At 45.9% G+C, this 14,725-nt stretch overlaps 1 protein-coding gene across 2 annotated transcripts in view; it reads left to right on the forward strand.

The window, feature by feature from the left end:
- Positions 1-14,725, forward strand: part of LOC142580117 (adenylate cyclase CyaB) — a 189,527-nt gene that overhangs the window by 34,889 nt on the left and 139,913 nt on the right. The gene's annotated exons all lie outside the window — the stretch shown is intronic.

The raw sequence follows: 14,725 nt of genomic DNA on the forward strand, positions 1-14,725 counted from the left end.
CCGTAATACAAACCATTGGTGAAAGGATTGGCTGTCCTGTCGTCCCATCCGACATTGACATTGCTTATCGTGTCCCCGCAAAAAAAAAAAAAAAGACAAGAACATTATCGCGCGATTGATCAAGGTCAGAGCGAGCTGAATTCATTAGTAAAGCTAAAAAGGCTAAGCTCACCATATCAGCCATTGGATTTTCCCGAAACAGTGATTCCCCGTTTTTCGTGAATGATCACCTCACGCCAGAGAACAAGCGACTTTTTGCGCAAGCTCTCGAATTGAAAAAGAAAGGAGGATAATAATATTTGGGGTTTTACGTGCCAAAACCACTTTCTGATTATGAGGCACGCCGTAGTGGAGGACTCCGGAAATTTTGACCACCTGGGGTTCTTTAACGTGAAAGAAAGGAGGATGACGATTCCTTTGGACTGAAAACTGCGAGATCAAAGCCAGATAGACTGAGAATAGCCACGTTTATTGCATTTCAGGCGTAAGCGATCTGGCTGTCTTTACATAATCAGTGCGCCTGCACTCCCGTTTTTCCGAGGTAAATCCTCACCATGAATAGAGGCATGTTTTCATGTGAGAAGATGTCTGTCCCTGTCTTTCTTTACTTAGCCATAATTTTTATTTAATATGCCTGTCAGAAACACGGCTAACACCAGTACACGGCAATCTATTTGGTCGGCCAGGATATATAAGTGAATATGGTTACCGTGGGGTCCAGTGATGTGGTGCATCTGCCATTTTTGTGAATTCGTCGATTGCGTACACTCGTCGTCATGATATTTCCTTCCGCAATTTGTTGTACGAGTCTGTCTGGCTGGAGTTCGACCGGAATGTCCTGTCACAATATAACCGGAACACAATCCTAGCATCCGTTTATCGTTCTCCATCATCGTCGCATTCGGACTCTTGTTTACAGCTAGAATAAATACTCAGCGTCTTAACCAATGAAGACAATAACATCATTTCTGGTGACATTAACATAAACATACTTAATTCCAACTGCCAGTCATGCTTTGATTATACTAACTGTTTATTTAGCTACGCTTTCTATTTTTCGATCGATGTTCCAACCAGCTGCGAGACTTCTGGTTCTTGCACATTGATAGGTCATATATTTTCCTCGTCATCTTTTAATTATACCACGGGATTAATAGATTATTCCATTACTGACCACTATCCTGTGTTCTTTCTGGGTATCGCGAAACGTGCGCAGTATCACCAATATTCCTAAAGTTCTTTCAATGAACTTCATTTATACAGAAAAGTACAAGGCACTTGTTGGAACAGCGTTTTTCAGAACTGTCCTGAGAGGACGTATTCGATATTTTTATCAACAATAACAAATTATATTAGTGAGTGCACAACTCATGTGTCCTTTAAACGTAGATTCTCGTCTCCCAGAAATCCATGTGTAACAAATGCGTTGTGTGCTCTATAACAAAAAAGAATACTCTTCGCAGAAAGGTGAAATTGTAGCCTTTCAACACAGCTTTGCGAAGTAAATTTAAGAATTATAGCAATATCCTTTCTGGTATCCTTAAACATGCAACACGGGACTGTTATGAAAGACGGATAATTCAGAACGCAACAAATACCAGGCGTAATTGGGAGCTTATTAAAGAATTTATTAATATTACGGAGTCTAACACGGGCATTAAAAATAACTTACAACAGTGAGGAATGCACAAACGTGGCTGGCATATCAAATGCTTTTAGTGGCCATTTTGCCGCTTGCCTATCACCTAGTGTTCGACGCCATCCCCCACCCAACGCTGTCATTTTTCCTTCAACTGGTTTCTTCCAGCGAAGTTTTAAAGGTAGTTTCTTCTCTTAAAGTTACTGGACCTGGCCTAGATTCTATCCACCCTTCTAGAATAGAACTGGCTGCGGCAGACATATCATTTGTTCTTGCAGATATCGTTAACAAAATTTTAGCAGAGGCATATTTCCTGATTTGCTGAAACAGGGTAAAGTAATCCCTGTGTTCAAAAAGGGTTCGCGTGGAAATATTAATAATTACCGCCCAATTGGCATTTTGTGTTCTTTAGTAAGGCCATCGAAAAACTTATTTATACTCGTCTAATGCACCATCTGAATAAATTTAACCTTCTTCCTCCATTCCAGTTTGGTTTTAGGCAGGATTATTCGACGGAATTGGCATTAATTGAATTCACGGATAACACTACACGATTTATTGACGAAGGGTTTGTTGCAGGAGCCATATTCATCAATCTAACAAAATTATTTGACACTATAGATTATTCTATTCTTCTGTATAAGCTTTAATCTTTCGGTATTACTCGCCTACCTTTAAATGTTATTCGTAGTTACCTGTCTAACAGGCCTCAAGTAGTGTATCTTATTGCCAGTTCTCTTCTACTAAAGCAATCAACTGTGGCGTTCCCCAAGGCTCCATATTAGGTCCATTGTTGTTATTATTATTTATAAATGATCTACCTAATCTAAAAACCACTTGTAACTGTTTGTAATATGCTGATGACACGACCATTTACAAATCACAGAAATCGCTTACTGCGCTTCAAGACACGCTTAACACTGATCTTAACAATGTGTATTCCTGGTGCACAGATAATCAACTTCAGATCAATTCCTTAAAAACAACGTTTGTACTATTTCATAACCCACAAACGGCGATTTCTGCTTCCATAACTGCCTCGTTAAATACTTATGTTACACCGACATCTCATACTGTTAAATTCCTGGGTGTTACTCTCGACAAACACCTTAAGTTCAATAGCCATGCCAACTCGCTAATAAAAAAGCCATATTATAATTAAAACACGCGCATTCTTCCAACCTCATGTTATTAGAGCGTTGTATCATGCTTATATTAATAGTCATTTATCATACTATTTATCTTCATTGGGTATACATATGCCATTAGTCTCAAACCACTTAAACGTCTTCAAAATCAAGCAATAAGATTAATGACTTTTAGCTCATTCCATTGCCATTCTTTACCTACCTATCAACATCTTAACGTTTTACCCATTCAACAGGCGTTCTATCACAAGTTGTCACTCATTACATTTCGTCTCTTTCATCGTGAAATATCATTAGGCAGCCTGGCTTTTGATAACATCATGAACAAAAATAATACTAGGTTTTCAGAACGCAATAATCTTCTTGCCTGAATACAGATCCAACTATGGAAAATTTACGCTTCGCTTCTATGGTATTTCACTTTGGAATCGCATCCCTGGCAATATTAAGTCATCTCTTTCATTGCAGTTTTTTAAACACTGCATGAAAAGACTACTGCTAGCAGAAGCATTTTTTCATTTGTCAGAAATACATTTTCATAATTATTACATTTTGTTTACATTACTTTTATTATTGTATCATTAGGCTTCATATTTCTGTAAAATACATCGTATTTTTCTTAGTAGTATGTAGAAGAGCCAAATTTTTTGTTACACATTACTAAATATTCCTGCTTGTGATTATGCATTGTGATATTACTGTGTAACGCTGTTTTTAATACATATTTAATTGTTTTCTATTTATTATAACTTGTACCCTATGAATTGTATTTCTTGACGCGTTCTTTTTTTGTTTTGTTTGTTTGTTCGCCTTCTACTTGCTGCTCTAATACTCTTATGTACCCACTAATGATAGGAGGCCCCCTGGCACTTTCTCACTCTGAGACCTCCCGATGCTGTATATAATATGTAAGCCCGTTTCCTGTACATGCAATAACAATAAACGTCCAACTGACTGCGCTGCGGGGCAGTTATCCACTGAGATAAGTGATCATCTGCCTGTATTTTGTTTCATTCCTTACGCGCATAAAAGAGGGGAGGAAGGGAAAAAAGCTATGACTCGTTGTTTCCGCGCAAGATCATTTGAAAATTTCCGTTCCCTGATTCTGTCAACAGACTGGTCATGTGTACTTGAAGAACGAGATACAAATTCGGCATACAAGCTGTTCTTAAAAAAAAAAAATGATCAAGTGCTACGCCAAGCGTTTCCGTTGAAATTGTGCAATAAGAGGAGTCGGAAACCTTGGATAAATGCTGCTTTGTTAAATATGATAACGCAAAGAAAGACAATGTACCGCTTGTTTGTGAAATGCAGGAGTGCGCAACTGTTGACTGACTTCAAAAAATACAGAAATAAGGTCGCCGCTAAATTAAAGCAAGCACAAATTAATTACTATGAACGGTTATTTGTTAACATAAGAACTGACCCTAGGAAAGTTTGGAATGAAGTTAGAGACCTAACTTCTACGAAGACAGAACACCGAGATAGACATAAAGACAGCCACTGGTGTGTTGACAGGCAGAGAAGCAGCAGCTTCTTTGATGGAATATTTCGTTTGCACTACCCAGCATCCCGAAGGGGGAGAACCCATGGCGACACCTGCAGTAAGCGAATTCAGTCTAACTCAGCAATACTTTCACGTGTTACACCTGCTGAGGTAGCGCAACTACTGCTTAAAAAACGTCTCCTGGGTATGACGATGTTAAACCAGTACCACTGAAATATATTGCCGATATAGTTTCACCTGTCACAGCTCACATCACAACTAGGATGTTTGAACGCGGTATCGTTCCAGTTCTTCTAAAAATAGCCCGAGTATGCGCAATTTACAAAGGAGGTGATAAACACTTAATGACAAACTATTGGCCGATATCTGTTTTACCTGTTTTATCAAAGGTGTTCGAGAGTGCCCTGAATATTAGATTACAAAATTTTTTCAGTAGATATAACGTTATCAGTGACATGCAATATGATATCCAAAAAATGAATCTTGCGAAGCAGCTCTTCTTAATATCAAACATAAAAAATAACGAATAATGAAAATAGAATGTACACGTTAGGTTTATTTGAAGACCTCAAGAAAGCTTTTGATTCAGTATGCCACAATTTATTCATTAGCAAATTGGAGCGATATGGTGTACGAGGTATCGTACTGGAACTCTTAAGAAACTATTTAACAAATTGTTATCAGTATGTCAGCATCAACAGTGATGTTTCATCGTACGCGGAAATCATAACTGGTGTTCCACAAGGATCAATACTTGGACCACTTTTGTTTGTAATTTGTATTAGTGACCTGTGTGACATCCCCGAGTCTGCTCAATTATTTATGTATGCACACGATACTAACATATTCTTTAAAGCTGCTACTATTAGAGAGCTCGAACTAAAGGTTAACAATTACATAATGAAACTTTCTTGCTGGTTACGGCAGAATAAATTGCAAATGAATTCTTCTAAAACAAAATATATGATCTTTGCTCCTACTAATAAACCGCATAACGGCAGCATAGCTATTCTTTTTGAAGATAGGTTGATAAAACAAGTAAAATCTAAGAAATTTCTTGGAGTCTGGTTCCAGGAAAATTTGGCCTGGAACACGCACGTCGATCAGATTGCTCTGAAACTAAGTAGAACTGTCGGTTGCTTAATGTAGACTGAGCACCCCGGTTCCTCCGTGGTTGCAACATTCCTTGTCCTGCGCATTTTTTATTATCGATTAACCTACTTTATATTCATTTGGGGTACTACTTCACAAAAAAACTATAATAAATTGATAGTACTGCAAAAAAGTCTTACGTGCATTGGAGGGATATCGTGGCCTTGTACAAACCTTTATAACCAAGCCATCGTTTATAAAACATTCTATGTTAAAGGCAAACCAGGTCTATTACTACAAGTTGATGCAATACATTAACTAAACCAAATCACAGTATATCCTAAATGTGCCCACCAATCTGCATTACAGCTTACGGCAACATAATATAAGAGCACCTACAATAAGAACCAATTACGGAAAACAACTAGTTAGTTACCAGGCGCGTACACTGCTACATCGTCTACGGTGTTCTCATTATGAAATTATGGAACGTCCGAATAAATCGTATAGAACCTTTCTCATTGCAACAATATCGAGTTTGATTAGAGTCGTAATACAAATTGTCAGTCTTTTATTTCATTGGTTTTCAGATTATAGCTAAAGTTCGAAACAAAATACCTGAAAATGTACCTTAAGTGTATTTCTTGAAGTCATGTTCTTTTCCACTCATTTTTCTTTTTTACGAAAATATTATTTTGTATCTGGACGCTCCAGTTGATTTCTGTACACTTATATGATTTGTATGTTGCGTATGGCCTGCGTGCCGAATTGTAGGAGCAGAAATCTTTGTCAGGCCACATGGCCTTTACCTCCTGCTTCCTTTCTGTTGTAAACAGGAGAAATAAACAGTAGACTTGTAAAACACTAAAAGTACAACGATGGCTGCACGCAAAGTAGTGCTTCCTTCTGATCTACGGATCAAGGCAGCGGTTCATCAGATTGGAATGCCCGTACATTGCAGCGCAATCTCGGGTCCTCAAATGTAATGCAGAATGTACGCCAGTATTCGCTTAACGCGCGCAATCTGATAAGGTAACGCTCTTTCGCTATTGAATCCGTGACAACATACTGGATATTAGAAACACATGCGGGTGCGTTTTGAGCTAACCGATAGCTTTGGGACAGCAGTTAGACACTAAAAAAACTCACCCCCACCCCCCAAAAATAGTATACAGTTGTTTTGAATATTAGCTGAAATATAGTGCGCGTTGTAAAAAGGGCCCCAATACTGCACAGCGGCACCGACATACCAAAAATTCAAGAGCTAAACGCTTTCCAATTACCGATACTTATCAAACCAGCATTTCGTGGTTAAATGTAGCCCTCTAGTCCAGGGGTCAGTTCCACCACGGGTACTGTGTCGGAACTCATATTTCATGTCAGCATTGACACAAAATCACAGTATCTCTTCTTCAGATCTTAACATTAGAAAGCCAATATACATGCAGCGAAACCCTCATCCTAATACTTCAGTATTTTCGTTCTAACGTACATGTCCGCGCTAATTCATATGTTGCAAAATACTGAAAATATATTCAGTGCTTTCCCCCAGGCTGCTGTTTTTATTCCTGATGATGCCAGGAAACCGAGCCTGATTCCACCAACGCTCAGAAATCTAATCGGGAGCGCGCACAATGTTCTTGCAGGCCTTGTGTGCTGTACAGTAACGCTGAGGTGCTTCTTGTATAATGAAGGAGGATCGGTTATAAAGGCACAAGTGCACGGTTGGGCGCATGTGCTTAAGCTCATAAACTTGATTTGTGCCAAGAAAACCTGCCCAGGCTTTCACATTTGCTTTACAAGAAGCTTACAGCACCACCAATGTGCCGGCTATATTTAAATGCACCAAAAAAAACTATTAAATCAATACAACTATTGGTGACGTAATTTTGTCATTCGAGTGTTCAGATTGGTAACCTCTGGATGCGGAGTAAGTTGATAAGTTGTGTGCGTAATTAACAAAGCTACGATCACTAAATTTTCAGTAATTGATCTTCTGTGGCTACGAAAAAGCAGTTTGGAGCCCGTCCTCGAGATTATCCAGCCGAACGCAAAAACTTCGATTAAGCATTCCTCTGTAAGAGCCATGCGAACAAAAATTCTCCAAGTAAACGCTCTTGTAAGGCGTAACTGATGCAGAAAAAGAAAATCTGTAAAGTCACAGAAAGAACAGCTCTTCAAGACGGGACACAAAGGAACCACAGACAGACTGCTCTAGCAACTTGAAGCGCTGTTCTTGAAGCAACTAGAATAATGAAGAAACTAGCCCGTCAGTCAATCCTTGGAAACCTGTAAAGCCAAATTGACCGCACCTAGCTTTTTGTGATACTTTCATCAATAGTACGGTCCCGTGAGCTCGTTCCTTGTGGCCAGGCCGCTTTCGATTTTTATGCACGCTGTTTTTTGAAGGCAAGCAGTTTAAAGATTTAGTGTCAATATAGCAGTGAACGTGTGCCGCCGAAAGCTTGCTTGGTCCCAGAAGCGATGCATGACGCAATGATGGTGCAGATTTAGCGCGTTGCTGGCATCACGACAATGCGCTGCCGCCGAGGGAGGGAAGATAACGAAAGTGAACAGCTTGGTAGCTGCTCACAAAGCCGTGCCGATGGTGATGGTGCCATCGAGACGAAATCTGGGGCGGCGATGTTGACGGTCGAGGCGTTTTTTTAGAGCGCAGCTCTTTGGCGTCCGTTCCTGGGTTTCGCGTCGTCGTCGGCGTTGTCGTCGGCCTCGTAACCAGCTCCGCCCCCCTTTCATCCCCCCAGCGCTAGCAGCGACCGACTGATACCGCTGGATGCCGCTGACGCCGCTAGAGAGTCAAGATAACGTGACTGCATAGAACACCGTCGCCGCCATGCAGAAAGAGGAGGAAAGGGTCCCCCCCCCCCTGTTCTTGTGTGGCGGATAGGGTGCTCTTCAGTTGCCGACGCGCCGGTTATTTCACGTAGGCCCCGGCACGTCGACGAATACGTGACCACCTTCCCACGGCTAGACCTGGTTCTTAGCGCTGCGGAAGCGAGGGTATCATATTGTTTGTGTCGGCATCGGCGGCGTTGTCCCTGAAACCAACTCCGCAGCTGGGGTTGACTCACTATCGGCGTCAGCGGCATCAGTCAGTCGCTGCTATCTCTTCCCTCCTCCCTTTATCGTGTTGTCCGCTTGCTGCGCGCGCTTCTGCCCCCATCGTTTGCCGCTGCGTGTACACGCCGCCCCCCTCCCCCCTCTTCCTGCGAGTATCCGGTTGTCAAAGCGCCGGCTCGAACTTAATTCCTTTCTTCGCTCCTCCTCCAATGCAACCCCTGTGCGGTGGCAATCAGAGAGCCAGATCGGTGGCGGCGGATCTGTATATGTGCACCGCCCGAGCCGAAATTGCCGCTGCCGTTCGCCCTGTGCGGTGGCAATCAGAGAGCCAGATCGGTGGCGGCGGATCTGTATATGTGCACCGCCCGAGCCGAAATTGCCGCTGCCGTTCGCCACTGCGAAATTATCTGCCAGTTCTTTCTGAGCCATGAGCGAGACGACCGATGGAAGTCCTCCGTCTGCTGCTGCTGCTGCTGCTGCTAAACGAGCTGCCAGAGCAGAGGCCCAGCGCCGTCGCCGTCAGAATCCAGAGGTGCGTGCCGCCGAAGCAGAAGCTTACCTAGTGGAGTCTTTGTTAAAGGAATACGTGTGAAAAATAAAAAAAAATTCTGTGATAGCGCATACATGTGTTGCTCGATTTCTTTGCCTCAATCTATCGAAAAGGTGAAACAGCTTATTTGCTGCGCTCAAATTTCGCATTAGGAAGTAACGTAATCGTCGGTAATTTCTTTCTTTTGTTCTTTCTTTTTTTCTTCTACAGCGAAGCCGTTAAAAGGAAGCTTTAGCTCAGGCACAACTTTGACGCGGCCTATTCAAATAGATGTAAAACGCAGAAACGCTTTTCTGAGATAACGCCTGGACCGATATTATTGAAATTTGTCGGATTCGAAAGAGAAGGGCAAATTCTAGTGACTGCTGGTAGCGCAATTTCTCTGAAAGGCTTGAATTTTGATTAAAAAAATTTCAAAAATTTGAAATTTTGAAAAAATAGACGCACGAAGTTTACAAATTAATCGCTGCGCATCAACAACAGATATTGCGGTTCTGTAAACGGCATCCATTAGATCATTCAAAGCGGACAAACTCGGTATGTTCGTTTATATCTTACGTGAATTCTTTACGTTGTGTACAAGGGCTCTGCAAAAGCTGTATTTCCATATTACTAAATTTTTTGAGATTCATGCGCAATATATCAATTTTGTTCGTTTTAGATGTACTGTTAAGTGCAGTGCACAGAATTGTGATATCATTTTTCATTGCCGAAAGACAGAGTTGAAAACTTGATGGTTTCATTATCTGAATATTTGCGATTTTTGCCAATTCTTAATAAACAAATGATAACATAAATCACAAATTCCAAACCGACAGTCACTAGATTTTAAGATTTCCTTTTAAGTGCAACAAACCTCGTCAAATCTGATGCAGTGGTTGCTGAGAAAAACAAATTCTTCTTTTACATGCATTTGTAAAGGAGCACTCGAGCTAAAGCTTCCTCTTAAGGGCTACTTTGCCCACTATCTTGTCAGCGTGTAGAACAAAATCCCGAAGATAGTGCAATGCCGGGCCGACTCGCGGCGGAGTTGAAGCAGTCGTTAAGCACTCCCCATACGTGGGCCGATCCCGAAGATAGTGCAATACCGGTCCCAGCCGCAGCGGAGGTGAAGCAGGCGTTAAGCACTCCCCATACGTGGGCCGATTCCGAAGATAGTGCAATGCAGGGCCGACCCGCGTCGTAGGTAAAACAGTCGTTAAGCACTCCCCATACGTGGGCTGATACCGAGAATAGGGAAATGCCGGGCCAACTGGCGGCGGAGGTGAAGTAGGCGTTAAGCACTATCCCCATACGTGGGCCGGTCCCGAGGATGGTGCAGTACCGGTTCCAGCCGCGGCGGAGGTGAAGCAGGCGTTAAACGCTCCCCATACGTGGGCCGATCCCGAAAATAGTGCAGTACCGGCCCGACCCGCGGCGGAGGTGAAGCAGGCGTTAAGCACTCCCCACATGTGGGCGGATCCTGAAGATCCAGACCCAGACCCAGGGGGCCCTTTACGTCCCTGCCATAAGCGCTGAGAAGTTGGTGTCTTGTTCTGCTTTCCTAGCATTTTGCGTATTATAATAGCTTGTAGTTTGGGGATTCGGGTGTCTGTTTGAGGAGCAGAGGAGTCCTTGCCCCTGCCTTCCCAGCTCACCTGCTTGGTTGTGTCTTGGGCGGGTTGCTGCTTCTTTCTCGGCATCGGTGTGGGTGGTGTCCGCATTTGAAGTGGGTGTGGCTGTTGCTGCCGGGTTCGGTTTCCGGACCTGGATCGGCTCCTGGATTGGCTGCGGCTGCGGTCGGCTGAGTCCCCGTCCTCGGAGTCGAACCAGCGGTTATTGTAGTTTTTGGAGAGGCCGTCCCGTCGAGACAATCTCTTCTCTATGTTGTTGCGGGTGGGTGGCAGCTTAAGCGCTCTTGGTGGCTTCAGTCTCTTGGGCATTTTTTGGTGCCGATTTCATGCTGACCACCGCAGAGTCCGCATTTCGACTCGCAAACATGGGTGGGGGTGGGTTCGGCATGCCGCACCGGCGGCAAACGGGCGTGTTGGGGTCTGGACACACATCCGGGCGGTGTCCCGGCTGCATACACATCTGGCAGAACTGCCCGGCCGGCCTGTGTACTGGTGACGTGGGTATTCACACCCTCTGTGGTCGACCAGCTTGGGTAGGTGGGGGTCGATCTTCTATGATGAGCAGCGCCGTTGTAGATGCGCGCAAAATGCGGGCGTCCAGGATCTTGATGCGGGTGTCCCGCACCCACAGCCCTTTCATGAGGGTGTCTCTTGTATTCTTGGGGTCGAGTCCGTGAATGACCCCTCTGATGGTTTGCGGTGAGAACGAGACGTACGCTTTCACCGGGTGGGCTTGGTTGTCCAGCTTCAGGTGGGTGAGTTGGCAGATATCGTCAGCGGCCTCCTCGTGCGGGGTGCTGACTATCAGGATGTTTGAGCCCATGTGGGGGCGCACGAAGTATTTCCCCTCCACACGGGCGTGATTCTGGCAGGATTGCTGCCGCAGTAGCGCGGTTGGGTATTTTTTTAGGGCTAAGCCTCTCGTTGCCCGTATGACTACCTTCACATCTCCCTTTCGTAGGGGTCGCAGTCTGGGGCAACGATGACAGGGTTTGGTGTTATGTCTGGGACAGGAAGTTGGAATTGGGCGGAGTTCCACTCACAGATATGGCTGATTCCGATTCTCATGAGGTCTGGGCTTCCCGGGCGGCCCTGCGAAGCTTCTTCGCCCGATGCTTGCTGAGAGTGTACTCCCATGCGGGACTGTAGGAAGGGAAGCTCGCAGCCGAACCGGACGACGATGTCAGGAGGCCTAGGTCTTGGGTGAAGTAATCACGAGAGTCCATATCGGAGTCTTCGATCGTCATGGAGGTTGACCATGAATGGTGTGTGTTGGTGGCCGTTGGAAGGGCTCGAACCAATGGGCGAATCTCCGGCGGCCATTTCAGCAGTCGGGGCGGTGGTTTTGCAGTTGGAGAGCCTGGCGTGGCAGGGCCGCGCAGGCGGAGACCGATTGGAAAGCGGTTTAGCGGCTGGGCTCAGGAGCGGCGAGCAGGAAAGCGTGGGAGTACGCACACTCAGGCGGCGGCGAACCCGTCGAGCCATTCGGCGGGAGGTGACCAAGGCTGCCGGAGGCTCGATAGCAACCGTCGTCGGTATAGAAGGACGACTCCCAGGTTATAGGTGTGGGGCGGGAGCCCATCCGCAACACGTCTGCTCTGGTCGGCTGTCGCGGAGCGTGTCTCCCAAACGTCGGCACTGCCTCCGCGGCGCTCCATCTCCCCTTTGCCGAGACTGCGGCTCGCTGGAAACTCTGAAGCACCAGCTCTGCGGGTGCCCGGCTACCGCGACAGCGCGAAAACCCCTCGTCAGCATCTGCCGTCAGCATGACCTCCCTTACTCGGCGGTGGAACACATTCTGCACCCTTCGGGCTGCAACTTCCCCCTCAGGGTGCTGTTCCGTGCTCTGCTAACCTTCGCCGATGATGCCGGTCTTGTCAACCATCTTTGAGCTTGTCCCGTGACGCGCCTAGGCATCCTCTGTTGCCGCTGCTCCTGCCACCCCACCTTTCTCTCCCTTGCTCCTTGTGCAGTGCGGTTGAGGTGTCCTCTATTGAGAGCCAGTTACCGCGCTTCACTTAGCCCCACCTTTCAACCGTCAATTAAATACCTCTCTCTCCCGCCGAATCTATTGAGGGCGAGGAATTACGGAGTCGCCACCTGTCGGAAGAGCCTCCCTTGCCTAGTATGAGGGATTACGCGTCGCGCTCCTTATAGGTTTGGCTTACGACGCTCAATGAAAACACCACGTCGCAGCCCTCCTGGACATTTTTGCACGTACTCTCAAAACGAGGGAAATTTTTACTGTCGAAATAATATCGGTATCAGCCTTATTCGCACGTAGCCGCAGGACAAGAAGCTGCGTGAAGCTTGGGTCGCGAAACTTAGAACCGACAGAGAGCTAACGGCTACAACTCGAGTGTGCATCAAGCACAGACGCGAGGAAGATGTCTAATACGGCGTCGGGGCGACAATGTTCGGTGAGTAGCAGAAAGCGTGCATTGAGACGCTCGCCCGCCTGCTCTGCCCGGCTAATGTCACGAAGTTTTGGCCTGTGTACTTGTTGATGCTGGATACTGGCAAATTCACAGTAACGCAAAGGAAACCATAATAAGGACATAAAAATAGCTATGACATATGCTCACGCTTGTGTAGCACCAAACAATGAAATGTACTGGATTAAATAAACTAAGCATTAGGTAATTGCTCCCTCAGAAGACCGATAAACGCACAGTGCGGGGCAACTTGAAATTAATGGTATTTAAACATCCAAGACCTTAGAAAAAAGAAGATTCAATCATCGCGACAGGACATCCCAAGTGCCCTGGCAGGTGTCGAAGTCCGTAGTTTATTTTTCAACAGCTCGGATAGATTCCACGTAACACTGGTTGCTTGTGTGCTGTCAAATGCTCATATGCATCTGTCTAAAGCTCAGGGCACGATGCGAAAACGCGATCGCAACGAAAGGGAAACATTGTGCGCGTACATGGATGCAGGCGCGCAATCGGTCACTGCGAACCCATGCGACCGCTGCATTGAGGTCTCATTCCGTTATATTCCATTTAGTTATGCAGACAGCCCACTTTAAGAACATATTTCGCATAGTTTGCTCACAGCGTTTGCGTACCTTTCACGCATGAAGCCGGATCGGGACACTCCATCGCGGCGACCGCGCGCAGTGGCGTTCACGTACGTATTCGGTAAAGAGATAGCGTCTATAAACGATTCTGTGCTTTCTGTTTGCCCAAGATTGTTATTTCGACAGTAGAAAAAAAATTACCGACGATTACGTTACTTCCTAATGCGAAATTTGAGCGCAGCAAATAAGCTGTTTCACCTTTTCGATAGATTGAGGCAAATAAATCGAGCAACACATGTATGCGCTATCACAGAATTTTTTTTTATTTTTCACACGTATTCCTTTAACAAAGACTCCACTAGGTAAGCTTCTGCTTCGGCGGCACGCACCTCTGGATTCTGACGGCGACGGCGCTGGGCCTCTGCTCTGGCAGCTCGTTTAGCAGCAGCAGCAGCAGCAGCAGACGGAGGACTTCCATCGGTCGTCTCGCTCATGGCTCAGAAAGAACTGGCAGATAATTTCGCAGTGGCGAACGGCAGCGGCAATTTCGGCTCGGGCGGTGCACATATACAGATCCGCCGCCACCGATCTGGCTCTCTGATTGCCACCGCACAGGGCGAACGGCAGCGGCAATTTCGGCTCGGGCGGTGCACATATACAGATCCGCCGCCACCGATCTGGCTCTCTGATTGCCACCGCACAGGGGTTGCATTGGAGGAGGAGCGAAGAAAGGAATTAAGTTCGAGCCGGCGCTTTGACAACCGGATACTCGCAGGAAGAGGGGGGAGGGGGGCGGCGTGTACACGCAGCGGCAAACGATGGGGGCAGAAGCGCGCGCAGCAAGCGGACAACACGATAAAGGGAGGAGGGAAGAGATAGCAGCGACTGACTGATGCCGCTGACGCCGATAGTGAGTCAACCCCAGCTGCGGAGTTGGTTTCAGGGACAACGCCGCCGATGCCGACACAAACAATATGATACCCTCGCTTCCGCAGCGCTAAGAACCAGGTCTAGCCGTGGGAAGGTGGTCACGTATTCGTCGACGTGCCGGGGCCTACGTGAAATAACCGGCGCGT

This window comes from Dermacentor variabilis, chromosome 4 (genome assembly GCF_050947875.1).
Source record: "Dermacentor variabilis isolate Ectoservices chromosome 4, ASM5094787v1, whole genome shotgun sequence".
Lineage (NCBI taxonomy): Eukaryota > Metazoa > Arthropoda > Arachnida > Ixodida > Ixodidae > Dermacentor > Dermacentor variabilis.